Genomic DNA, 26,756 nt, shown 5'->3' on the forward strand with positions numbered 1-26,756 from the left:
GGACAGTTTCTCGAATAATACATTCTGGAATTTCGTGGGAACAAGCTATTTTGGACCTGATAATGTGTATTGAATTAATTAAAGACCTCATAGTAAAAGATCCTCTCACCAAGAATGATCATAACATGATGGTTTTGCATATTAAGAAATGTAGGCCTATAACTGGTGCTTTAAGCTTAAGTAAAGGCAATTAGAGGTATGAAGGCAGAGTTGGCTAAAGTGGACTGAGTAAATAGGCTAAAAGGCAAGATGATAGAGAAGCAGTGGCAGACATTTAGGGAGATATTTCGTAACTGTCCTCAAAGCTATAGTCCATTGAGGAAGCAAGACTCTAACAGAAGGATGTACCATCTGTGGCTAACTAAGAAAGTTAAGGGTGGTATCAAATTGAAAGAAAAGGTGTACAATACTGCAAAGATTAGTGGTCGGCCAGAAGATTGGGAAAGTTTTAGAAATCAGAAAAGGATGCCTTAAAACAGGGATAAATTGGAGTAGGAAAGAAAACTAGCAAGAAGTATAAAAGCAGACAGTAGAAGTTTCTATAAGTATATAAGAAGCAAAAGTGTAGCTCAAGTGAGCATTGTCGCCTTAGAAGGTCAGACTGGGGGATTAATAATAAGAAATAAAAAAATGGCAGAGGCTTTGAACAAATATTTTGTATTCGTCTTCACGGTAGAAAACACAAGAAGCATCCCAAGAATAGTGGAAAATCAAGAGGTAAAAGGGTGGGAGGGACTTAAAATAATCGCTATCAATAGAGGACAAGATAATGAGCATGCTAATGAAACTTAAGGCTCACAAGTCTCCTGAACTTGATGGCCTGCATCCTACGGTCTTAAAAGAGGTGGCTGCTGAGATATTGGATGCATTGGTTGTAACCTTTCAAAATTCCCTAGAATCTGGAAAGGTCTTAGTGGATTAGAAAAACTGTTGTTGCAATACATACATCTGTTCCTTAAATATTAACCATTACCTATCCACTGTTATGCCTTTTTAATGAAGTTCCCCAATCTATCTTGGCCAACTCACACCTCACACCCTCGTAGTTTCCTTTGTTTAGATTTAGGACCCTAGTTTTGATTGGACTACTTCACTTTCCAACCTAAGGAAGAATTGTATCATGTTATGGTCACTGTTCCCTAAAGGACCCCCGCGCAACAAGATTATTAATTAACCACTTCTCATTGCAGAAAACCAAATCTAGGATAGCCTGTTCCTTAGTTGGTTTTTTAGACCAGTACATCGAGGAACCATCTTGTACACACTCCAGGCATTTATCCACCACAGTATTATTGCTAATTTGGTTTGCCCAGTCTATATGTAGATTAAAGTCCCCCATGATGACTGGAGCACCCTTGTTACATGCATCTCTAATTTCCTGTTTAATACCGTCCCCTACCTTACCACTAATGTTTGGAGGCCTATAGACAATTTCCACAAATGTTTGCCACTCCTTGTTGCTTCTTAGCTCCACCCAGACTGATTCTACATCTAGATTTCTCCCCCCACCCCGGGCTGAGCCACTCGTGATGCCATGGACTTTGCTTTCGCTGCATTCCCCTGAGAAACTATCATCCCTAGCAGTATCCAAAATGGATAATCTGTTGGAGAGGGAGATGGACCCAGGGGAGCCCTGCACTACCTGCCTAGTGCCATTACTCTGTCTGGCAGTCACCCATTCCCTTTCTGCCTGCGCGCTGTTTACCTGCAGTGTGACCACCTCACTGTATGTGCTATCCACAAATATCTAAGCCCTGCGGATGCTCCACAGTGACTCCAGCCACTGTTCCAGACCTGAAATGCAGATTTCAAGTAGCTACAGCTGGAGACACTTCCTGCACATGTGGTCACCATAGACACTGGAATTGTCCCTTCTTCCCACATTGCACGGGAAACGCATTCCACTTTACCAAGCTGCCCTGCCATGACTTGCTCTTAAATTATTGCCTTTGCTTTTACTTCCTCTGGTTTAGAGAATATTAAGGGCAGTAGAAATACTCACCAAGCCCTACTTTTCAAGGCTGCTGCTCTTCTTTCTGAGGAAAGGTAGAAAGTGAAAGCATTACCTTCCCTCTTCACCAAACTCCAACTGGAGCACTCAAATGCAGCCCAAGACAGCACTGTAGATGGTCTGCTTTTATGATCCCTGAATCTAGCTTCTGAAAACCTGTTTAAGGCAGTTATCCAATTAACTAGCTGCAAGCAGAGCCTGAATGAACCCTGTTTTAAAGCTGGATTAAAACTTGCTTTCTCCCAACCCAAAGAGCAACTTTTTAATTGCTTAATTAAAGAGAGACTAGACTGTGGATAGAAACTAACCCTTAAATTAAATTGACTCTTAAAACTCACTCACTCACCAATCTCCAGCTGAAACACTCAAATGCAGCCTAAGACAGCACTCAAATACAACTGTTATATACGCCTTTCTGGTGCAAAAACACACCTGGAAAAGTGGCCCAACCATGGCTAACAAAAGAAATTAAGGATAGTATTAGATCCAAAGAGGAGCCAAAGAGTTGCTAGAAAAAGTGGCAAGCCTCAGGATTGGGAGCAGTTTAGAATTCAGCAATGGAGGACCAAGAGATTGATTAAGAGGGGGAAAAATAGAGTATGAGAGTAAACTTGCAAGGAAAATAAAAGAGGACTGTAAAAACTTCTACCAGTGTGCAGGAAGAAAAATAATTGGTGAAACGGGAGAATTAATAATAGAAAACAAGGAAATGGCAGGGCAATTAAACAACTACTTTAGTTCTGTCTTCATGTAACTTCCCAGAAATACTAGGGAATCGAAGGTTTAGTGAGAAGGAGGAATTGAAGGAAATTAGTATTACTGAAAAAACAGTGCTGGAGAAATTAATGAGACTGAAAGCTGATAAATCTCCAGGGCCCGATAATCCACATCAAATGGTATTGGGAGGTGCCCGTGGAAATAGTGATTATGTTGGTTGTCATCTTCCAAAATTCTGGAACAGTCCCAGCAGATTGGAGGGTGGCAAATGCAACCCCACTATTTAAATAAGGAGGGAGGGAAAAACAGGGAATTACAGACTGGTTAGCCTAACATCAGTGGTAGGGAAAATGCTAGAGTCTATTATAAAGGATGTGATAACAGGGCACTTAGAAAATATCAATGAGATTAGACAAAGTCAATATGGATTTATAAAAGGGAAATCATATTTGACAAATCTACAGGAGTTTTTTGAGGATGTAACTAGCAGGATAGATAAGGGAGAACCAGTGGATGTGGTGTATTTGGAATTTCAGAAAACTTTTGATAAAGGGTTCGTGTACAAAATTAAAGTACATGGATTGGGGCTAATATATTGGCATGGATTTAGAATTGGTTAGCAGATAGGAAACAGTAGGAATAAATAGGTCTTTTTTGGAATGGCAGGTCGTGACTAGTGGGATACCGCAGGGATCAGTGGTTGGGCCCCAGCTATTCACAACATATATGACTGATTTGGATGAGGGAACCAAACGTAGTATTTCCAAGTTCGTTGATGGCACAAAGCTAGTTGGGAATGTAATTGGTGAGGAGGATGTTAAGGGGACTTCAATGTGATTTAGACAAGTTGAGTGAATGGGCAAATACATGGCAGATGCAGTATGACGTGGATAAGTGTGAAGTTATCCACTTGGTAGGAAAAACAGAATGGCACAGCATTATTTAAATGGTAATAGATTGGGAAGTGTTGATGTACAAAGGGACTTGGGTGTCCTTGTACACCAATCACTGAAAGCAAGTATGCAGATGCAGCAAGCAGTTAAGAAGGCGTATTAGCCTTCATGGCAAGAGGACTTGAATACAGGAGCAAGAATGCCTTACTGCAGTTACATAGGGTCTTGGTGAGACCACACCTGGAGCATTATGTGCAGTTTTGGTCTCCTTTCCTCAGAGAGGATATACTTGCCATAGAGGAAGTGCTGCGATGGTTCACTAGACTGATCCCTGGGATGGCAGGATTGTTGTATGAGGAGGCATTGGGCCGATTTAGACTTGTATTCACTGGAGTTTAGAAGAATGAGAGGGGATTTCATTGAAATGTATACAATTCTGACAGGGCTGGACACACTGGATGCAAGGATTGTTTCTTCTGGCTGTGGGGGTCTGGAACAAGGGGTCACAATCTCAGGATATGAGGTCGGCCATTTAGGATTGAGATGAAGAAAAACGTATTTACTCATAAGTGGTGAACCTGTGGAATTCTCTACCACAGAGGGCTTTAGAGGCCAAGTCACTGATTATATTTTAAGAAGGAAATAGATTTCTGGACTCTAAAGGCGTTAAGGGGCATGGGGAGAGAGCTAGAGTATGGTGTTGAGATAGAGGATCAGTCATGATCATGTTGAAAGGCGGAGCAGACTCGAAGGGCCAAATGACTTACTTCTATTTTCTATGCTTCTATGTTTAATACCTCTGTTCAAGAAAGGAGGGAGACAGAAAGTAGGACACTATAGCCCAGTTGGCCTACTGTCTGTTATTGAGAAAATGCTAGAATCCATTATTGAGGACGTTGAGAAAATCACAATGAAGGCTGAGACAACATAGTTTTGGGAAAGAGAAATAGTGTTTGACAGTTTTTTTTAAAGAGTTCTTTGAGTATTAACAAGCAGGGTGGATAAAGGGGAACCAATAGATGTAATGTATTTGGATTTTCCAGAAGGCATTTGATACGGTGCAACATAAAAGGTTGCTGCACAAGATAAAAGCTTACGGTGTTGGGGTGATATATTAGCATGGATAGAGGACTGGCTAAGTAATAGGAAACAGAGTCAGGATAAATGGGTCATTTTCAGGATAGCAACTGTGTCATGAAGCTATTAATGTATATAATATTTTGGAAAATATTTTTCTTCTAAAAATAGAGGTTTAGTCTGCGGCTGTGTCTTAATTGGATTAAAGTCAGCTAGTCTGGGTGCTTTGATATGTACTAGTTTAAGATGTAAACAGAGAGGTAGAGTGTATTTGCATTTTTTGAATAGAGCATTCAAGAAATGGTGTGAGAACTGATGCCTTTCTAGCAGCTACCAAGCAATGTATAAAGTTGGCACTATGAAAGAGGTTTTATTGTTAGAGAGGTTTCGTTCAGAGGTTGTTGATACAATGAAAATTAACATTCAATGGGGCTGGTAGGTGTAACTTCAGTAGTTTTCGGGTGTGCAGAGCAAAGGCAATGTGAGATCAAAAGGCAGCTGTAAGCCTCCAACCCTCTCCACAGTAATCAAAATGAAAGGACATCATTTCTAATTCATAAGGTGAAAATGCTTTGCCTGGTGTCTGGTTAGGTCTATGGGTTGCTGTTGCCTTAATGGAGATTAGTTTGGGAATTAGTTAAAAGTTATGGTGGTAGTAATTTGTAGCCATGTACTTTTAACCTGTGTAAATTAATAAAATATTTCATTTAGTTTAATGTAAAGCCTTGAGAATTAGTGGCCTGATTCCTGAATTTAGAGTCGCATCTCAAACATAACACTTAAAATTAAAAGTTTTGACAGTTGTTTAAAGTTTCCTCTGGGATTTTTAAATAACTCAGCTGTACCAACTGCAACAATCATAACAAACTGTAACTAGTAGAGTGCCACAGGGATCACTACTATGGCCTCAACTATTTACAATCTATATTAATGACTTGGATGAAGGGACTGACTATTGTAGCCAAATTTGCTGACAATACCAAGATGGAAAAGAAAGCATGTTGAGGAGGATGCAAAAAGCCTGCAAGAGGATATAGTTAAGTAAGTGGACAAAATTATTGACATGGTAGCAAGTAGGCTCAAATTTAAGATAATCAAATGAAAGCGTTGTAGGTATGATTAGGGAAAAAAGGTTTCTCATGGAATGAAATACTCTTCCACAAAAGGTTGAAGCAAAATCCAGGTGTACTTTTAAAAATGGAACAAAAAGCAAAACAAATGCAGATCCTGGAATATAAAACAACAGAAAATGCTGGAAAACCTTAGTAAGCATCTGTGGAGAGAGCAGATGAGCTAACTTTTCTTATGTGAATGATCTCTGACAAGGGGACCTTTTGAGTTTCCAGAATTTTCTAATTTCCCTTTTATGAAGAGAATTTGACAGTTAGGTTATGCCAATTCTCATGACAGATGCTGTAAGTTGTCATTTTTGATTTTGTCAAAGCAGTTCCAGTGAAAGATCCTGAACACGGAAAGTCCACTTACTTGCTGCTGCCTGACTGGCTCAGTGCTTCCAAAGTTTTCTATCTTTGTTTCAGAATTCCAACATCTACAGCATTTTGCTTGAAAGGATTTGTGTGATCGAATAAGGCAGCTCGTGAAAGAAAATTCCAGAAGTGGCACTATTGGGCATGATAATTTTGGGGAGGGTGGGAGAGTTCAAAGGGGATCGCAAAATGTAAGTCAGTCTTCATGAATTGTCTCCTCTCCTCAGATAATTGGATCTCCTGGATTGAGCTGGCAAAATAGTTATTTAAAGCGCTTTGTGTATTTAAAGTAACTAATATGCAGCTCTCAGCTTAGTGCCAGAATATCCTGTGCTGCAAACCGGGAACTGAATTGAAATAAATTTCAAGAGCTCTCTTCATTTAAAAATTGTAGAAGGAAATAAATTGCATTTATAAGGAGCCGTTCATGATCTCTGTGCCAAATTGTGTTATGACCAATATTTGAAGCGCTGTTATTGTGACGTAGGAAACGTGGCCAGCAAATTGCACGCAGCAAAATCCCATCAAAAGCAATAAGTAGATAATTTATATATGGCATTTAATATATTAAAAATAGATTAGCTTTATTGGCACACTTTGCATTGGAAACAGATGTGTAAAGTTAATATAATGCAATGCTTGCTAATTTTATTTTTATTTCCTTTATCACCTGATGTGAAGGGCAAACTAGCCAAATAACTTTCTAGTGGGTTTGCTCCTACTAAATTTACCTTGAGCTCTTGGTTTAAATATTAAGATAAAATCACATGTATTTGCTGAAAGCTATTTTTATGCTAAGACTATAAAGATGAAGTTTGAATGATATTACAACCTGGTCCCATGAGTGTTCAACCTGAGTAGTAATGGAGAACTTCTTTCCACTTTCATTAGGGGCAAAGCTAATATTTGCTGTATATGCTCATGTAAAAGTCTTATTTTAGAGCAAATTTCTACACAAGGGTTGCCTTTTCAAGGAGCTGAAATCCATATGTGTTGAACAACTGTTATCTTAAAAAAACATGAAAAATATTTACCAATTACTGGTAAACTATGCTATGCTTTCAGTGGGCTAAGCAGTGGTAGCCTTAGCATTGGTTTCTTCTTTGGTACGTCAAGGGCAAAACCACACTGAATCAACATATTGCACTTTTAAATCTACAAATAAAGATTTATCTCACACTTTAATTTAGGTTAATTGTAATGCCATCCTCTCCTGTTGTCTTGCTGCCTAACTGTTTATGGCAGTACATAAGCTGATTGCAGAGTTGCCAGGTCAGAGACTGTTCCTGCCAACTCCGCCCCCTAGATTTATCAAAACAAAAGCCATATACAAATTTATACAATTTTATTCAGTTCATATCATAGTACAGAAAGGAATTCTACTTAGCACTGAATGTGTACTAAGATCAATAAAAATTACCCCCTCCCCTTCACCAAATAACTGGTCCCAACCTGATTCTTGAATTACATCATCATATGGATCATCAATACCATCACCATCAGCAACGATGCCGTCATCGGCTATGTCATTCCACAAATAAACATTTTCTGTCCTGCCAAGTGCATTGGATATCCAACGTTTCTTGAATGACTTGACAAGGCTCCTGTTGTGATTTCACCCCAGGCCTCAACAGCCCATTCACACAGGTTGCTAATGTCGGAGCCCATATGCTGCCTCCCTTGGTGAATGTCTTCTCTCCTCTAATCACCCAGTCATTCCACTTTCTTTCTCTTGATGTTCTTGAAGGGCTTCCTTAGAGAGACATAGTGGTTGAACAAGGCTGGTTAGCCCACCAGGAATCACTGCAATGTCACTGTTTTACAAACAACTTCAGCGTAATTGACAAGGTGTGACCTGAACATCTCCCAGATGAGAAGACGTTTTTATTTATGTAATCCTCCTGGCCAGAAACTCCGAATTTTCCTCAGTCACATTTTAAAGCCACTTTCATCCATCCATCCTTTACTGTGAAAGTGGATGACTACTTCTTTTGGGATTTACTGTTTTGGGATGGGTTTTCTTTTGAATATCACCATTGGCTTAAGCTTTGTTCTTTCCAACATACACAACAGCAAAGCAGTGCATCTACTCTTCGTGACTGGTCGTTTTCACTAACATGATTTTCTTTCCAACATTGCTCGCTGTTTGACTGGCTGGCATATCAAAATTCATGGGAGTTTCATTCATGTTCCCAATACAGCCCAATGCATATCCAGTTTTTATAAAAAATTCGTTCATGGGCTAGGCCAGCATTTATTACCCATCCCTAATTGCCCTTGAGAACTGAATGGCTTGCTAGGCCAGTTCAGAGGGCATTTATGAGTCAACCACATTGCTATGGTCCTGGAGTCACATGTAGGCCAGACCAGGTAAGGCAGATTTCCTTCCCTGAAGGACATTAGTGAACCAGATGGGTTTTTATTACAATCAACAATGATTTCATGGTCATTAGACTTTTAATTCCAGATTTTTTTATTGAATTCAAATTTCACCATCTGCTGTGGTGGGATTCAAACCCAGGTCCACAGAGCATTACCCTGGGTCTCTGGGTTAATAGTCCAGCGATGTTCAAGTTTTGGAAGATTCTGTGAAATCTTCGTCTTCTGTTACAGTACACCATCCAGGGCTGGCTTTGAAGTCTGCAAAGCCTAATAATTTTGCTTGTTTTAAGGCAAAGATGCTGATTGATCTGCAGGAAACTGAGAGTCCATTCTGGTGATTTTCATTACGTATTTTTAAACTTAATTTTCTTACTCTGGCCACCTGCTCGGTTTTCCTCTGCATGCTTATTCTTAGGCTTGATGCCATATTGTTAGAAAATTTATCATAGCGTTGGCTGGCTTTGAGGGCGGTATTGGCAGAAATACCGTTTCCGACCAGGCAACACTGGTAGTGCCTGTTATGTAGCTGATGTCCCGTCTCTGAATGGATTCATAACTGATGGTATTTCTCATCTCTTTGTTTTATAAGACGTAACGTGGAGCATGGTACCAGAGGATATTGTGATTAAAGTGTAACTAATCTAATAGTTTTGGTAATATGACTATAACATCAGGAAATTATAATTACCGGTAGTAACCTGTGTTTACATTATTTTAATGTCACGTTGTACACCAAAAAACATGAAAAAAAACACGTTTTCCTGTCCCTCAAAAACTAGGGTCGACTTATACTTGGAAAATTAAGGATTTTTTGGCCAAAGATCAGGGGTCAACTTTTACAAAAGATCGACTATTATTCGAGTATATATGGTAAGTGACCTGTCACAGAACAGCTACAAACTTCCAATATTATGGTTCATTGCCTATATAGGTAAAAGCAAAATATTAAGAAATCTTCATTGATGTATGCTTTTAATCCTCCTTCGTTCCCTCTCCCAGTACACTCTCTCAGTTTGATGAAAACCGTTGCATGTTTGCAGCTTTTATTGGATGTTTCCAGCTTTTATTACATTAACAGCTGTTGAATATTAGGAACATGCGTGGGTGTGACCAAACTTTATTGATGTGGGCAATATCATTTATTGTACATGCAAGGTTTAACTCAATAGGAAGTCAATTTTTCAACTTATATCAATTTGTTTTGAGAATGTGTTGCAGAATCAGAAAATTGCATTCCTAACTGAAATTATGGCTGTATTGAGAACTTGTTAGGTATAATGATTATAAATTTCCATATGACCACAGTGTTCTGATATCTTATGTTCTTTCGCCATGATCGGTTTCACTGTGCTGTCTTAATAGTAACACCCAATTGAAACCCATTGAAAGAGAACTGGTCAAGAAAACTTAAGAACAAGTTTTTATTTCAGTTTTAGATGCAGATTTCAAAGTTCACATAATGTAACACTGAGGGAGTGCTGTGTTGTCTGAGCTGCTGTTTCAGATGGCATGTTAAATTGAGGTCGTGCCTAGGTGTTTAGGTCAATTTGCAAGATCTCTTGCCATAATTTGAAGTAGTGTAAAATGTTCTCCTGGTCAACGTTCACCCCTCAACCACAACCATCAAAAACCAATCGACTGGAGCAGTGCCTTATTTATAATCAAAATGGCTTCACTCTTTGCATTTGTGCCAGTATTTATTGTTTGCAGCTTTTATTACCTTCGTTCAATAACTGAAGTACAATGAGAAATCTGGGAGAGACATGAAGAAATACCATATAAGTACAATTTTTTTTTTAAAATTTGAAGCTTTTAAGGTATATTCTTTAGCACCACTAGTTGACTTGGTAGGTAAAGGTACACTTTGATGTAGCACTAAGCTACACAGAAATTCAATAACCAGACAAGCTACATTTGTTTGTCAGCTGAAGTAGCAGTTTGAATACCACAGTTGCTTTCTGCATTTTTTGGGAGAATAGCTGTCACTCAGTGACCCATGTTACAAATTGCATTCTTGTGAATATTGATTTACAAGAGGGTTGGTCTTGGCAATGATGTGTTCTGATCCAATAGCCCACTAATTGACTTGGTTCAGAAATGAAGAATTGCCATTTGGAACAGCTATCCGTTATCAGTAATCCATGGAACTGTGTCTGCCAAGACACTTCTTCAGAAAATCTTCAAGCCATCTTCAGAGAAAAGTGACAGTTGAAGGAAAGACAAATACATGTGTAAATCATCAATGAAATCTTTTTTTTCATTTCTTCCCACCCCACCCCCTGGAGCAAAAGTATCTGAAGAACCTGTGTAGTTCAAATAAAGCATTGATTTTTAAAAATACATATTTAAAAACCAATGTTACATTATAAACTGATAAACCAGCTCAAATCTGGAGGACCTATGATATAAATAAAACTTCCATTATTCATATCCCGAGTTTAGAATGGGGAGTGAAACAGTGGCTTCAGTTTTCCTAATATTGGAGGAAATTTCTGTTCTTCCAGTACTGGATGTTGGGATAAACAGTCTGATAGTTTAGCAACAATGGAGGAATTGAGAGAGGTGGTGGTGAGGCAGAGCTGGATGCTGTCAGCATACGTGTGAAAATTAACATTCTGCCTTAGAATGCTGTCTCAGAAGGGCATCATGTAGATAAGAAATAGGAGGGGCCAAGGATAGATCCTTGAAGGATATCTGAGTTCAGGGTGTGGTAACAGGTAGAGAAGCCATCACAAGTGATACACTGGATGCCACTAGATGGATAGGAATGGAAATAGGTGAGAGCAGTCCCAAAGTTTATCTTTGTCCAGTTGCATTGTATGTCACTTTGGTAAGAGCTGTCTTGGTACTGTAGCTGACCAGAAACCTGATTGGAGAGATTCAAACATGGAGTTCAAGGAAGGGCATGGATTTGGGAGGTGACAACACATTCAAAGGACTTGGGGAAGAAAGGGAGATTAGAGATGAGGTGATAGTTTGCAAGGATGGTGGAGTCAGGGGTAGGTGTTTTTTTGTGAAGAGAGGGGTGATGTCAGCAGATTTAAATGAGAGGGGGACAACAGCTGAAGAGAGTGAACCGTTAGCAATATCTCCTGACGTGGGGGCCAGGAGGGGAAGTGGGATCGTGAGCAGTTTAGTGGGAAAAGGGTTGAGGGAGAAGGAGGCGGATCTCATTCACAAGATTAGCTGAGGAGGGCATTAGGGGAGATAGGACAGAAACTTAAAAATGAGAGATCAGGGCCAGGGGGAATTTTTGGGTAAGTTTGGCCCATTGGGTTAGTGGAAGGGAAGAACACTGCAGAAGCAGCTGATTTGATGGTCTCAATCTTAGTGCATGATATATGATTTCTTTCTTGCAGTCAAAGCTAGATGATCAAAGCACAGCTTTTAAGACCTCAATATATGTAATAACCGCTAAATTTGATTACCATGTTTTCTGTACTAAGTTAATAAAAAAACTACCTGGCTTGATTATTAAGGGAGCTTCTTGTAAAGGGGTTCATTAAAGCTGTATTCATAGATGGCATACCAACAATTCATTTTGGCACTGTTGGTGCTGGAGGAGATAACATACTAAAAATTGACTTCTCTTAGCAGCTTTGGTACCAGAAATATTGGCAATACCAGCAAATCTTGGTTTACTATCTTTGGAGACAGCCATATTTTTTGGCTGCCAATAGACGAGAGCTCCTGTCTGCTCTGTTCAGAACAAAAGCATTGCTGGCTTCTACAAAGGGATATATTGTTCAACAGTTAACTCGCAAAATAAATAGCACCCATGTAACATGTAGTTCTGGAACATTACTGGGTTGGGGTTTTGGGAGAGATAGTACTAATTTGTGTGGTGGGGAGGGAGTGATCCTGATGTCCTTGGAACACTGGGCATGTCCTGAGATTTGATGGGATTGGGGAGGAAATTCCTAGGCTTTGGGAGCATTTGGGCACTACTGGGATAAGGGAGCATTGGGATTAAATCAAATTCTGGGATTCTGTGTTTTGGGGATTTAATGTTATAGTTGCCCGCTTTTCTTTGAGAATAGCAAATGCATAGCCTTATATAGCCGAAGGAATGTATAATAATTTTTATCCCTTGCCATTTTTAATGCTGAGCAAGCGTAAGATGGTATGAAAAATGCAAACCTTTGAGGTTGATATCTAGTACTTAAGCAATACAGGGGCGGGGAAATGTTCTTTCATGCACTGGGGCTGCACTGTGGGGGCAGCCGTGGTTTTTGTATTGGGGAATGATCCTGAAGTTTGGAGATCCTAGAGGCTGGCAGCAAAGTCTTTGATGTCACTGGACGGAGAACTATGGAAGCCAGAGATAAGGTTTGCTACATTGAGGATTTTGGCTAGGGTATGTGAGAAGTGAGAGGAAGGCAGGGCATGAGCCTGCATGGATTTACAGGGAGGAGTCCTATATGTGTTTATGCTTACATGTGACTTTTGAAAGGATCTTTGTGTACACATTGAATTTATGATTGATTGAATTGCACAAAAAAATTAATTAACACCTGTACGGTTAGTAATTTGTTTTTGTTTATTTGGAGAAAATGATGAATCAAAGGAAGATCCTAATTGCTAGCAGGACATAGTATGTTTTATATTTTCTAATGGTCGACATAACAGGTGATAATCAGAAACAATTAGAGACTGTCCGCTTAAAGTTCAACTTGCTTTTTGAAAAAATGAAAACAATTACAATAAGGAATGATGTTATCTTTCTCTGAGTCTAATATATTTTAAGTTTGTTGAACACAAAAAAACAAAAGCTACTGGCGTTGACTCAATACTTACCCCCACTCCCACATATGCATACTTAGCAAAATAAAAATGAAATTTCATTGAAAAATTTTGCAGTTTGCGCTTTAGAAGATCTAGATTGACAAGGGTGTAATTCTGTATTTAACAGATATATTTGAATATTGATAAATGTAGCATAATGCACTTGACTAGGTGCAACTCTTAAGTATATGTATACCATGCCAGGTTGTATGCTCAAGACTGCTGAACTCAAGGAAGACTTGGGTAAGTGCACAACTCCTGGCCTGCAACCAGTGCTATAAGACAATTGCAAAGAAGATAGCCTTAGAATATATCACCAGAGCAATAAATGCTATTATGTTTCTGCATAAGGCTTTGTTCATGCCACATCTGCATACTGCCTAATTTTGGCCCCTTCACTTAAGTAGTGCTATAGAAACCCTGGAAATGGCTGAGGATGGCCTAAATTAAAGAGCCTTGGCTCGATTGGCTTGGAGAGCAGGGACTTTTTACTTTACAGAAGCCTGGACTTGAGTTTAATGTAATGAAGGGATTAGACAATGGCTAAATGGTAGGTTATTTGAGTTAGGTTAGAGAGGACCATGGATGCAAGTATAAGTTATGTAAATGGACAACAATGTTGAATGCTCCTTTCCAAAGGGCCGTCAATCTCTGGAGTAAGTTGCTGGCTCGTTCAGTAACATGCTTGTTGAGTTCCTAAGCATGGCCAACATGTCCACATATAGAAGATAAGTGGATCATTTGGGGTATGCTACTGTGGAACTTGTTTAATTATCCTAGGGGGCAGGAGAGGTTGCCTGGAGTTTTTTCCTAAATTAATTTAAAGCTGCTTTTTCTGAAATTTTTATGTCCCCCAGCAGATTGTTGGGGCAAATTTATGGAAGTTATGGCATGCCAGCATATGTAGGCTTGATGGTCCAGCTGGTTTTTACCTATCCTTTTTCTTAGTTTTGTATCTGTTAGATATATTAAAAAAGATTCTAAAGTCCAGAAACCAAATATTAGTACAGTATTGTTTTTTCTATGAGGACATAAAGGATTAAAGATTGATTTGGGGAAAATCTAGTTAGCTATGGTAATGTGGATACATAAATATAGGTCCACTTGTGATCGATTGAGATGTTAATGGGGTAAATAGTTAAACAAAAGTACTAATATACTGTGTTAAGACGATGGTATAAGTTTGCTTTGCAAACCAGCAATATGCTAGGAGCTGTCTGATTTATGTTAGCTTCGGGCTGAGCAACCATTTTATTGGTGGTAGGCGTTTGGGAAGAGGAGGAAGATGGAGGAAGAGAAAGTATTTGTTTATGTTTTGCTTAAAAATTCTCAATTTCTGCATGAAATATCAGCCCTTAAAATCGCCAACTAAGAGGTCTTACAAAGATTTTTAATTCTGATGTTATCATTGCTGGAAATACTCAGCAGTCAGGCAGCATCTGTGGTGAGAAATAGTGAATGTTTCAGGTCACTGACCTTTTGTCAGAAGTGGAAAAAGCTGGCGATGTTAACAGGTTTTAAACAAGTACAGTGGCAGGAGGGGTGGAAAGAACAAAAGGTCTGTGATGGAGTGGAAGGGCAGGAGAGATTAAATTCCAAAACAAAAGTGCAAGGCAAGAGGAAATAATACTGGACAGGAAAAGAAACAAAAGATGAGTCTAAAAGAGATCCAAATGGAAATAGATACTGATCAACAACTGCCATCCAAAAATAAATGAAGCCGAGGTTAGGATCTGAAATCATCAAATGTTGAGTCTGGATGGCTGTAAAGTGTTAAATCAAAAGATGTGGTATTGTTCCTCAGCATCTGCTGAGGTTGAGGAGCACTGAAGCGTTGGGGGCAGGGATTTCGGAGAGGAGAAATGAAAGGTGGCATGATGACAGGAGCAAGGGGTATAGGAGGGTAGGGAGAAAAGTTTTAGAAAAATCAAAACTAGAACAAATTGGAAATAGAAATGATGGGTCAGAGCAGCAGCCAAATATATGGATGAAGGGTAAACTCAAGTTCATAGACCTGGTTACATAGCAACTTTGTAACTGGCTTTTTACCGGAATAAAAAGGAGACAAAGGAAGGGAGTCCAGAATTATAGTCAGAGTTCCTGTGGTGATATAAAGCGAACATGGGCAATGTCAGCATAGAGCATCAGTGAACTGTTAGCCAAGTTTGGCGAATGAAGTCCAGAAGCTGTTTGAAAGTAGAATAATGGAGGATGCACTGTTGGAGGTATTTCTGGGGGAATGAAGATCCAGGAGGTATGTAGAATCGGCTGTAGGGCTGTGAGACACTGGTGAAGTTGGAGGCCACCAAAAGATCTAGAGGTGGCGAAGAAGTGTACTATAGTCCAGGAACAGAATGGCTAAAGAACCAGTAAAATAATGCAACAGGCTTGAAAGGTTGAATGGCTTACTTTTGTTTTTATTCAAGGTTCTCTCAATGTTGCTATCCTTCCACCATTCTATAATAGCCTTCACTTTTTCCTCCACTTATTCTTTCCACAATTGTGTGCTGCGATTAGGGAATTATGGATATGACCCAGTCACCCATTCTTTCTTCATACCATGCATTGGACTTCAATTTGTGATTAAAACACACTTTAGATCAGGTTAGTTAATATTATAATAAGTGCATAGTCTATACCTGATTACAAAGTGGCACCAGTCTGATTTGCTTTTTATCACATTTTACATCTCAACTTTAGCATAGGGACTATATTTGTCCGAAGTTGGTGGAAATAACTTTTGTAAAGGTTTACCAACTAAGTAATTTTAAAATTCAGAATCTCTACATGTAGCATGACTGTAGACGAGTTCTGCTTCTCCAAACCTGAAGCTGAGTTTTATTGTTTCATTTTGGATACTTTTTAATTGGTCTCGCTTTTGAGTTCCTTGCCTCCTCCAACCACCCAACATTAGTATTTTTCTTACACTTCTCTGAAATCCTAGTGGAATTGTAAGTATGTGAATCTTTTGTACTGAAGTCCACTTGACTGTGAAAAATATTGAAACGCTGGTGAAAACATTTTGAACTATACAATTTTAGGGAGGAATAATGCTAGTTGTAAACCTGTCACCCAGATTTACAAGTCTGTCCTCGGTAGTGGTGCCTATAGTGATGAATTAAACATTGGAGGAAATGTATCACATAACATGGAAACTTATTGCCATAAATATATACGACTTCTCCTGCAGCATATTGTTACTAATGCACAAGTGAGCCTACTAACAATATTGGATGTTTGTTTGTGGGGGATGGTGGGGGGTGGGTTTGTTGCCGATTGTCTGATGATAAAGTTACACACATTGTTTAACTTGAGGCAAATTGTTTTAATCTGAAATGTGATGTTACAATAGGAGATATGTACACTTCCTCCCATATTGCTGTCAATTCTTGTACTATAATTTAGAATTGTTTGTTGGAAGCAACCTGGGAACACATGGTTGCACAACAGACATTGTTTGAAAATTCCTGCCAATTTGACATCAGTAAATTCTGTTGTAATGATGGCATAAATGTGAAGTGTTACTGAAAGTCCATCCCATTCATGATGTCACTGAACAGAATTCAGAATAACAGAGTATGCTTCTAGGCTGCTTCTAACTAGCAATTTCAGACCCTGAAAATCAATGATAAGGGGTGATCAAATTTTCAGCTAAGTGCATAGGTAATATCATGTAACAATTCATGATTACATGTCAATTACATTGCATGTATTTTACCCTTTTAGAGAAGTAATCTTTTGATTTTTACCAGCGGTTTGGTGATGGTGTTCACAATTTGAAGAGCATTGGCATGAAAAGTACTATTGATTTACAAGGTGGAAATATAGCCTTTCATAGTGCAGAGAATGACTTAAATCTATTCTGGCATTTGCTTTATTACTGCAGTAAGTGTATACAAACAGTGAACTGAAAGTCCTGAGTTTTCGGCAAACAAATTGCTAGTTCAAAATTAATTTTTAACAACTGTTTTCCACATTGATATGCTGTAGTGTTGGATTTTCACCCATTTTGGGTTATGATACCTGATGAAAGTTGTTTAAACATCAGTGATGTTCTTGAGTGTCAGTTACGAATGCAAAGCTATTTTGAACAGCTGTACTGATAAACCATAATCCAGCTGCATTTTGTACAGCTGCATAGAACTATTTGTTTAATTTTGGAATGTGTTTTGTGTGCATGATTTCCCGCTTTTATGTGCTTTTATTCATCATTTGGATGGGATGATGAAAGAAGCAGAAGTAATAAGGAATGTTTTGCGTGGGGTTGTTCAATCTTTTTTTTTACTTGTAATTGAATGTTGGCCCCATCAACACCTGGTATTTATAATGCAGTTTCTAAACCAGTACTCCCCAAGGAACATAGATTTTCATATTAGGATCCATGAGGATTCCTTGAGAGCTCAAACAGGACATCAGCTTCTGTCCAAAGAAGGAACCAGAGTAACTGGAAAAATTGCTGCATAAAAGTAATGCTGTTCAATCTTGGAATGCTTTTCAGACTCAGCATCTTTTTTTTTCTTAGACGATGTCTTACACTGGGCTTGGGATTCAGGATACCTTCATTCAACTACTGTCCAACTGGCAGGTGCTCCCTGTTGTGGGAGCTCAGGCTCCACTGACTTAAAGCGGTTGATAAGCTTGGAGGATATGATCCATGTCAAAGCCGTTGGTGTGCCAAGCACAAGAAAACAAGTGCAAAAACAATTGACCTTACAGAAGCACTGCTGGCTGTAAAATAAACCTTTACAGTCAGCAGCCCTTTAGTGCCCAGCAGTCCAAAAGCTAAACTGCTCCAGTTGTTTCTTGATGAGACCTGCCACTCCTCACCTCAACCATGGAGGAAGCATAAGGTGCAAAAGCGGTGAGACAAAATGTGAGAAGAGACTCGAAAGCAAAAAATTGGAAAAGGAGTGATGAAGAGAAAGCAGATAATGTTTTCTTTATAAAAAAAATCAGTATCTAAGGAAAAACTGAGACATCAAGAAGAGTGTGCGGGGAAAGAGTAAGTCATTGTGGGAGACAGAAAATCAAGAAATTGGAGGAAATGATAAGTCTCCACCAGGTCATAAGATTTCTTTTCGTCTGTGGTTAGACTTTGTGTCCTGTATTTTCTATTTTTTGATTCATTTGTTTTCTGTTGCAGCACACATTTTTTTGAAAAGAAGATTCGGAGATCATTAGCTAAAAGGGCAGCTGATCTCTCAGGGCTTTGCCAATGCTATTTTTTAACATAGCTGTTCGGAGGTGTGCAAGAGAATCATGGGAATGGCTCTTCCTCAATATTTTCCTTGTAGGCACAAATCTAGTTCCTGCTTAATGTTTCCCCGTTCCTGATATCTTAAAATTGAAAAGTTGAGGACTGAGGGCACAAACCCAAGTATGATGATTATTAAATTAAAATTAAATTTAATTATTAATAATTATTATAATACCCCAGAAACCCTCGACTCTTTTATAAGGTACCTGCATCAGCATCTGAAGTGCTGTAACCTGCGAGGCTACAGACCAGGTGCTGCAAGATGGGTTTAGAAAGGGCGGCTTTTTAAATTATTTTTTTCTCTTTCGGCCAGTGCAGGCACGATGGGGCTGAATGGCCTCTTTCTGGGCCGTAACTCTTCTATGGTTCTATGATCTATCTGTGAACACTACATTGACACACCCAACACCAACATGCTGGCTGACACACTGACTGCAGTGTTCTACAATCTAGTCAAAGTTAGGTAAAATCCCAACTCTTGGTGTAAAAAGATTGCATTTTAGGAATTTGACTTGATTAAATTTTATAGATACCTAGCCTTCAGCTGAATGCAGAAAATACAAAGGAGATCTTAAAAGGAAATAAGAGGGGCAAAGAGAGAGTATGAGAATAAATTAGCTCACAAAAGGGAACCCAAAAGTATTTTCGAAATGTATAATAAACAGTAAAAGGGTAGTCAAAAGGAGGGTGGGGTCAAAATGGATATCATCTTGTGGAAGCATAAAGAATGGCTGAGGTACTAAATGAGTACTTTATATCTGCCTTCACTGGCAGCATTCTCCTCTCTAATGTAGCGCTAAGGGAGCAGGTGGTAATGATATTGGTTAGGATAAAAAGATAAAGAGCAGGTATTGTAAAGGTTGGCAGTGCTCGAGCTAGAAAAGTCACTTGGTTCGGAAAGGATGCATCCTAGGTTACTGAGGGAAGTAATTGTCGAAATTATGGCTTCAACTTTCCTATCCTTCTCGGATAGGTAGTGGCAGAGGACCTGGGAATTGTGAATGTTACACCCCTGTGTCGTCTTTTCGAAAGGGAGGATCAAATTCAGTAATTGCATACTGGTCAGGCTAACATCAGACGTGGTAAAGCTTTGAGGTAATAATCCAGGACAAAATTGTCATTTGGAATAATATGGGCTAATAAATTAAAGCACAGATTTGTGAAAGATGGATTGTATTTAACTAACTTAATTGAATTCTGTGGTGAAGTAACAGAGTTGAAGTTATGTTTATGGACATTGCAAAAGATATTTAACAAAGTACCACAGAATAGATCTGTTAGCAGAATTAAAGCCCATGATGTGAAAGGATAGTGACAGTGTGGATATGAAATTGGCAAATGGACAAAGAATAGTGAGGAACAGTTATTTTTGCGATTTACAGTTTACAAAGGTGTTCCCCAGTTGTCTGCACTGGAACCAGTTCATTTTTTCGAAGTTGCTATTGAATATGCTTCAACTACCTTTTTAGGCAGGGCATTCCAGATCCTAACTCATTGCACAAATTATTTTCCCTTGGGTCATCTTGTTCTTTTGCCATTTACTGTAAATTTGTGTTCTCTGGTTATCAGCCCTTCTGCAAATGGAAACAGTTTCTCATCAAATTCTATCAAATCCATTCATGATTTTGAATGCATCTGTCAAATTTTCTCTTCTAATTGTCTCTTCTCCAAGGAGAACAATTGTGTGTCTCCACATAGCTGAAGTCCTTCAGCCCTGGTACCATTCTAGTAAATCTCCTCTCCATCCTCTTCAGGGTTTGACTTCTTTCTTAAAGTGTGCTGCCCAAAATTGGGCACAATACTCAAAACCAAGGTGTGACCAGTGATATATAAAGACTTAACATGACTCCCTTGCTTTTGTAGTCCAAAGTCCTGTTTCTAGCTTTTTTAACAGCCTTCTCATCTTTGAAGGTGGCAGGACAAGTTTTGTGTACCATTAAATTTATAATACTCCTTCTTGCTGCCAAAATGTATCACTTCACGCTTTTAAGAATTAAATTTAATCTGCCATCTGTATGTTAATGCCCCGTTCGTTGTTCACTATATTTCTAAACATTGTGTAATTGAAAACTTTGACACTGCCCCCTATACCCAGTAGCAGGCCATTGGTGTATATCAAAAAGAACTGTGGCCCCAATACTGATCCCTAGGATTACCACTATATAGTTTCCTCCATTTAAAAAAACAGCCATTCCTCTCTGCTTTGTTTCTTAACCAATTGCATATGCTTGCTTCCAACACCCATTTTAAACCCATGGACTTCAATCTTGCTCAATGATCGATTTTTGTGGCAGTTTATCAAACGTTTTCTGGAAGTCATGTACACATCAGTTGGGCCACCTTTATTAACCCAATGTTGTTTTTTCATTATAAGACTGCTTTCATTAAATTGGTCATCAATTCTAGAAAATTGGTTTGTATGTAATTGCTTTCTAAAGCATTTCACATCCGTTGATACTTTCATAAATGTCTGGCCTTTTTTTTTTTTACAACCATAAAAATATCAGACATTTCCTGCATCCTTCCCACTGCTTTTGTGATCCCACTCATCATTTTTGTCTGTTGTTCCCCATAATTCCCATATGTCCGAATTTCTTTGTTTTTTCCTTCCCATCCAGTTTTGTTGACGTGACAAAGCAAGCCACATGGTTAACTCATTTTTCACAGAGGGATAGTGGCGTGGAAGTTTTCTATTTATTGGTGATAGGGCATGCCTTGCTTTACTTCTGCTTGTGACTTGCAACCAGGTCCAATGAGGGGATATTCCTACTTTATGTTTAGCAATACATAGAGGATGGACACATTGTGTGTTATTTTCATGGATTATTTTTCTTTCCATACCCATGCCCAGACCAAAGCTATTTGCTGTAAGAGCATGTTCCACCCAGTTTGTCATGATAAATTACTGATGAGAGCAAGCTCTTGTTTCTAAGTGAAGCTTTCCCCTCCCCCATTGACTGCAGTGCTTCACATTGAGGCTGGATGACCTTGACAGGCTGCATGTAAGCATCAGCTGTGGATTTTTGGAAAATTGTGTTAACATTTTGTACACTGCACTAGAAATTAAGTATGGAATAAATTTTTTATAAAACTCATAGCCCTCCTGCTGTGAATTGGTGTGTTTAATTCTACATTATATTATACTTTGTATATACTTTGAGTTTGTAGAAGGCTTGTTCTGAGGGCTTTTGGAAGGAAAATGTACATGTTTGGAAGTAGATTTAAGAGCAAAAATTGAGTAGTATTGTGGTTAAAATGAATGGCAGCATCCTTTTGGGGCCAATAAAATCTTGCATCAAGTGACAACCAAATAATTTTTAACTGCATAACAAATTAGCACAGTTAAATCGTTGTGTTGCTGTTCACTTTTACAATCCTGAGTCAATTGATATTTTAAGTCACCTTTGTAAACAGTGTTTCAGGAAAAGTTTTTTTTCTGCAGAACAAGCTTAGCATGAGCTCTGCAATAATTATAATCTGAATCAGAACAGTACTTTTTCTAATTTACTCTGACATGGCCTGCCTCTGAGGCTGCTTTTAATATTTCTATGCACTGCTACTTTTCTGGATGTTAGTGCTTCTCATTCCAAAAAACTCCTTACTACTTTGGCAGGAAGAATAGAAAATCGGTATACTACTTAAATGGAGGGAGATTACAGAACTCGGTGGGACAGAGAGATTTGCATGTCCTGGTACAGGAATCACAAAGTTAGTATGCAGGTACAAAAAATGATTAGGAAGGCACATGGAATGTTGGCATTTATTGCAAGAGAAATGGAATTAAAAGTAGGGCAAGTTTTACTGCAACTGTACAAGGGTCTTGGTGAGACCACATCTGGAGCACTGTGTACAGTTTTGGTCTCCTTATTTGAAAAAAGAAATAGTTGCATCAGAAGCAGCTCAGAGAAGATTCACTCGACTCATTCCTGGGATGAGGAGCTCATCTTAAGAAGAAAGGTTGAACAGGTTGAGCCTGCACCCATTGGAGTTTAGAAGAAAGAGAGGTGATCTTATTAAATTATGTAAGATCCTGAGGGCTCGTGATAGAGTGGATACTAAGAGTTCTGTTGAAGGGTCATGTGGACTCAACGTCGACTTTTTTCTTCTCCACCGATGCTGCCAGACCTGCTGAGTTTTTCCAGGTAATTCTGTTTTTGTTTTGGATACTGGGAGGATGTTTGCTCTTGTGGGGGAGACTAGAATTAGGGGACACAAGGTCTCCCTTTTAAGACAGAGATGAGGAAAAATATTTTCTGAGGGTCGTTACTCTGTGGAATTCTCTTCCCCAGAAAGTAGTGGATGATGGGTCATTAAACCTATTCAAGATTTTTGATAGACAAGGGAGTCCAGGGTTATGGGAAGAGCAGACAGGAAAGTGAGTTGAGACTACAATCGGATTAGCATGATCTTATTGAATGGCGGAGCAGGCTTGAAGAACTGAATGGCCTATTCCTGCTCCTAAGCCCTATGCTCCTAGACTTCTGTAAATGGGGGTAAGTTGGTATTGTACTTATCACTGATTCAAGGCATTTATTATATTTTTAACTTAAGTCTGTCAAAAAAAAAGTGAACTGTCTTGAATATTTTGTACTGTAGTTCATTCCCAGTTCTTAATTTCAAGGTTTCATGTGGCTACTTGTGCACCTATAATGATTATTCAGCAGTTCTGCTTTCTCCAATCAATCTTCTAATTCAGGTCTTCCCAAACTTTGCTAACTCAAAGCTCGTGACCCAATGGCTGTCTTGGAGTTTGGACTGATTACTAACAGCTTTAATTCCTTTTGTTGTTTTCTATTGGGGGTGTGGCCTAACAGATCTTTGAGGCCTGATTGCTGCTGCAGAAAAAGGCTGTGGGAAAAATAGTTGTTGGTTTTTTGAAAAAGACTTGATGTTTAACCACGTCTTACCATGCTCAAACACAGTCTCTTTCCCCCCCACCTCAATCACCCCCTGCATCCTGCTCAACAACTCTTGTAGTCCCCAAACTTTCACTCTAGGGTCATGTGAATTCTGGGGCATTAAAATGGGTTGACACTGGGAAAAAATTTGGGAAGCACTGTTCTGGTTACAAAAATGTTTTAAATCCTCGTTAATCCCATCCATGTTGAACAGTTATTTATAATGAAGTCTCTGGATTATGGAAAGTGTTTTGTCTTTGTCAGCTTGTCACCGATGGTCACTGATCATTGAATGACCTTGATTAACAGTGGCATAGTGGTCAATTTTGTATCTGCTAACTGTTGTTGACCCTAGAGGAGTGTAGAAGCTGGATTTCGGTGAAATGAGAATATTTCAGAATCTCAATTCTATCTAGATATTAAAACTAATATTCTGATGAACCAGTAGACTTAATATGCTAGTGGCTCAAGTGTACTGATGCAAACCTATAAATATGGTACATATTTGTATGTGGGGCATTTTGGATTACTGATACATGTATTAAATGAACAACTTTGAGAGAGGCTTGGTTTTTTTTTTGAAGAAAATTGGGCACTAAAGAATAGAAACACAAATGGCTAACTTTTTAGGCAGAATGTGAAGTAAGTAGTCCAAGATCTAGAATGAAACTGCTACTCTAAATCAAAAGTAATTGCAAATTAACAGGCAACTCCAAAGCAAATAACTTTAAAAAAAATATTTGTATGGATGCTGTAACGAGGTTGCTTCAATATATTCAATGGAGTATCAACTTAGCGAGTGATGCCATGCGAGATCTGCTTGCAATTTAAAAGCCTATCACGTTTGGTTAAAGTGACTTTTATACAAAATCACATTTGGCTTATTCTAACTCTTTTGGATTAAAATGATATGCAGAAATTCAAACTAATTTCTATATCTTGGGAATATTTAAATCCATTAAGCATCGTGCTATTAAACATTGTTGAATCAGGTGAGATTTATTTCACAACTGTTGAAGTATGTTTAGGAGAATTGGTTGGCACAATGAGTTTCACCTCTGGGACTTGGATTCAAATCCAGCGTGAACAGAATGGAATAAAGAGCCCTGTCTGTGGGGTGTAATGAGGCGAATAGTCACAGTCCAGAACTTAGTCGGCAATGGCCTGCGGAACAAAAATGCTCGAAATTAGCACTAATTGTCATTCTCATTTGTTGAGAGAAATGGAAAAATACCTTGTGCAGCGGGGATGTTCTTGAGATTAGAACCAAGCATATTGTTGGGATAGAGGTGATGGAGCTTTCTTGGAATTTGTGTTGCGTATAATTTCTTAATGTTGTAATATTTAGCCTTAAAAGACTAGATTTTTTGAACACTTTTCAGTTATTAGTTTTTGAAGGGTTGATACTTTCCTTTTCTGCTGGGTCATTCATCTTTGCTTGCCTACAAAGAATTGGCTCAAGATTTCAGTGCTGTCAGTGTTGCATCATTGAGGAAGATTGATCATAGTTTTTGGGCCTTTTCCAGAATGTGACTCATTTTTTTTATGCACTAAAGTGAAGCTTACACTTAAGTAAAATGATTCATTGCAGAATGCAAAAAAATTAATTTGATCAAAAGACAGCATTTCCCCCAGCTGGAGAATCTAGAACAAGGGGGCACAGTTTCAGGTTAAGTGGCCAGTCATTTAGGACTGAGATGAGAAATTTCTTCGCTCAAAGGGTTATGAATCTTTGGAATTCCCTACCAGAGTTGTGGATGCACCATCGTTGAATATATTTAAGGTTGAGAGAGGCTGATTTTTGGTGTCTCTGGGAATGGAGGGATATGGGGAGTGGATGGGAAAGTGGAGTTGAAGCCCAAAATTCGCCATGATATTGAATGGCAGACTATGCTTGACAGGCCATATAGTCTTCTCCTATTTCCTATGGTCTTCTCCTATTTATGGTGTATCTACTCTATCAAAATTTTTCATCATTTTAAAGACTTTATTGCAAATGCAGATTGAAACCAGTAGGTTTAAATGGTGTTTTAGAGCTGAAGGGCAAGTTACTCTTTCGCCTTGACTTGAACCAGATGGTCCATTTTAAATATTATTCCTGTAAAATATTTCAATTAATGTCTTCAATACTTTCAATATGGTGTTGAAACCAGCTGCCATTCAGATGCTGTGGGTATTATTTGCTTTTGCCTTATTGCTCAGGTGAAGAATTTTGTCCAAGAATGTAAGCTGCTGCTTCCCCCACTGCGCCCCCAGTATCAAAGGCCTGGCCACATGTAAATAGTTGGATCAAATTTGTTATCGGCTACGAATGACCTGCTGAAAGATTACTAGAAACTACCTTTAGCCATGTCCTAACATAGCTTTCCTTGCCTGAATTTCATGTTTTTAGCCAGAATAATGAAGAAGCTGTCTATTGGTTGATAACACAAGTTTCAAAGAAGCAATTACTTCCTACTACGTGATCTTTTGAAAGAAGTATGCACTTGGAATTATTGAAAAGATTAGTTTTCTTATTGGCTTGGAGATCCTCAAAGAGACCACTCTTGTGACTTCAAAGCACAGAGGGTTGCTTTGTCTAACCACAGGAAACTTCACTACAGGTTGAGAATGCAGTTTTCTCTGCCAAGTTTCCGCCCCATCTCTCCTAAAAGCCACTCAATCTCAGAGATATCCCCCAAGTGACTAGTAATGTGTGAACCTTGACAGTAAATATTGGCATGATATTCCAGAATGTGGCTTTCATAATTGAGCATAATTCCTTGACTCATGTCTGCAGTCTCGCTTCCAGTAACAGCCACTGCATAGTGATCTGGAGTAGGCCTCTGGCTCATTTTTCTCTCTAAGTAGTGTTCAGGTCATCTGTTCTATGCTATCCTACCGAGGACAGCTAACTGAGCATACACTGTGGATTGAACCTGAGACATTCCTGTTCTGTGGGTCACTGTGCTACTTAGATAAACGTGAATCATTGGATGAGCTCTAAATCAGTTTTTTTCATATGCTTATGAAACTGAATGATCATCTTTGAAACTCAGCACATGATGTCTTCTCAGCAACGTTGAGTTATCTTTTGGAAAATTTTGATTCGCGGAGCTATCTGGCTAATTGCGATATCCTAAAATCAAACAGCAACTTGCCAAAAATTTGATGCAATCTTTGACAATAGAGCTCTGTTCATGGGTAGTCAGTTGCTAGGGTCCATGCTAGCACAGACATTAACATTTAGTTGTACAGTGACTGAACAAT

General features: G+C 38.8%; 1 protein-coding gene across 2 annotated transcripts in view; it reads left to right on the plus strand.

The window, feature by feature from the left end:
- ankrd11 (ankyrin repeat domain 11) overlaps positions 1-26,756 on the plus strand; it is a 197,166-nt gene that overhangs the window by 43,196 nt on the left and 127,214 nt on the right. Inside the window, exon 3 of one of the 2 annotated variants that reach the window (XM_078544457.1) lies at positions 9,347-9,437. The exons of the other annotated variant lie outside the window; for it this stretch is intronic. The gene's annotated coding sequence lies outside the window, so the exon portion shown is untranslated. The remainder of the gene's footprint in view (positions 1-9,346; positions 9,438-26,756) is intronic. 2 annotated transcript variants of the gene reach the window in all.

Source organism: Cetorhinus maximus, chromosome 6 (assembly GCF_964194155.1).
Source record: "Cetorhinus maximus chromosome 6, sCetMax3.hap1.1, whole genome shotgun sequence".
Lineage (NCBI taxonomy): Eukaryota > Metazoa > Chordata > Chondrichthyes > Lamniformes > Cetorhinidae > Cetorhinus > Cetorhinus maximus.